Genomic DNA, 1,960 nt, shown 5'->3' with positions numbered 1-1,960 from the left:
GCCGGTTCCCTCAGCCTGAAAGCGAGATGAGTGCCACAACTCCATAGTCGCCTTTGACTGGACTTAACTTCTAGGGGTCCTTTACCTTTAGTTTTACCCTTCATCTGCTTGCTGCAGTCTGAGATGAACTCTCCAGATAATGTTTTCACGAACATCTGCCAGCTTCTCTTAGGTCCATCATGAGACGTCTGCCAGCTTCCAACCCCGGATACCAGCAGCCTTCAAGCAAGCAAACTTGCCTTATTATCGCTCCCTAGCACCCCACTGCCAGAGGATTGCCTCCTTCCATTCACCAGTTTGCCTCCTCCAAGTGGAAGAAACCTGGGCAGTGCTGAATGTCACATTCATTGCCAGGTGTGTCCTGTTGGAAACAGAAAAGGGCTTTCCCCTTGGCCTGCCTTTATATCCACTCAGTTGCCAAGTGCCTTTGTGACATCACAAGAAACCCACAGCCAATGGCAACAGCTGGGGAGGCATCATCTTCATCACTTTGAGCCTCACAATGGCAGGTGGACCTATCAGTGATTGTGTGCTTGTTTATTTGGCAAATAAATGGTTAGAAAGCAAGCAATGGGTTTCTCAAGTGTCTATGTGGGCTAAAGGTTAGTTTCGGGTCTGCATTGGTTAAACGACAGAGTGCACCTTCTCCACCACAAGCAAAAACAATAGGTGGTCCCTGAAACCATAATTTTTTGCTTAAAAAGAAAATGGTAAAGGACCCCTGACAGTTAAGTCCAGTCGCAGACGACTCTGGGGTTGCAGCGCTCATCTCGCCTTACAGACCGAGGGAGCTGACGTTTGAAACCAGAGCAGTGCACAGAAACGCCATTTACCTTCCTGCCAGAGCGGTACCTATTTCTCCGCTGTGTTGGCAGGAGCTGGGACAGAGCAATGGGAGCTCACCCCATTGCAGGGATTCGAACCGCTGACCTTCTGATCAGCAAGCCCAAGAGGCTCAGTGGTTTAGATCACAGCACCACCTGCATCCAATAAGCAAGCACACAATCACTGATAGGTCCACCCGCGTCCTTATGACAGATCTAAAGTGGTGCAAAATGCTGGTCTGTAATAGGTTTACGCAACTAAACAATTATGATAGCAAGAGAAATCTGCACGATCCAACCTCAGGGGTTCTATCAGCTCCTCCCAAGAGGTTAAAAGATAATGTGATCTACACTCTCAGTTCAAAACCCCATGGCTTATATAGGCATTCCAGGGTTGATTTATCCCGAAGCTGTCCATGGACCTCAAAATAAAGAATTAAAGGCTTCCCCATTGCCCTAGTCTGTTGCCTGGTCCAAAGCTTGCAATCCCTGCTGTGACATCCGAGCAGCTGAATCAACAGCAGTCGGCTGCAATACTAGAATTCCTATTTGAAAATCTTAAATTGGAGATAGCCTTGTTAAGTGCAGCAGAAGCAGATAACTGCCTCATATGAGGACCAAAGGTCACTGCGACATCAAAGTGACTTAGCTAATGGCATTAAGAGACAGGGAAAGGAGGAGGAGGAAGCTGAGATAGCTGTACTTAATTGCCTTTATTTTGCCCTAGCCAAATCTGAAGGTTTGTGAATTTTTATGGCTTAGCTTGGTATGATGAAGACAGGCAGGCACAGAAGTATAATACGTATTTGGAGAAGCTAAGCCTTTTGAACCCAGGACAGAAGAAGAGACACCAAAAATGCTCTATGATTACTTTGCAAATGATTTTTTAAAAAAAAAAAAAAACTGTGCTGTTCTCCACTCGTAACCTTTCTATGTACTGTGACAAAATTCAACATTTTGAATTGATTGTGATAGATTAAATACATGGTGAAAAACAATTTGAATATATGGCAGAAAACAATAGGAATCCACTAAAAATGACTTTTAATGCGTAACGTTTTTAGAGAACTAAAAATGCACAAACCACTTTACAGGCATCTATTTTATGTATTTATTTCAAGAATTTATAAACTACC

At 44.2% G+C, this 1,960-nt stretch overlaps 1 long non-coding RNA gene across 1 annotated transcript; it reads left to right on the top strand.

Annotated features, from left to right (window-relative positions):
• Positions 1 to 449: 449 nt before the first annotated feature.
• LOC308458568 lies at positions 450 to 1,742 on the top strand. Its single transcript, XR_013977565.1, has 2 exons — positions 450 to 509; positions 1,552 to 1,742. It is a non-coding gene; the product is annotated as an uncharacterized lncRNA (long non-coding RNA).
• The last annotated feature ends 218 nt before the right edge of the window (positions 1,743 to 1,960 follow it).

This window comes from Podarcis pityusensis, assembly GCF_964106645.2.
Source record: "Podarcis pityusensis genome assembly, chromosome: 11".
NCBI lineage: Eukaryota > Metazoa > Chordata > Lepidosauria > Squamata > Lacertidae > Podarcis > Podarcis pityusensis.
The sequence above is the reverse complement of the archived record's forward strand: the minus strand, read 5'-3'. Positions and strand labels throughout refer to the sequence as shown.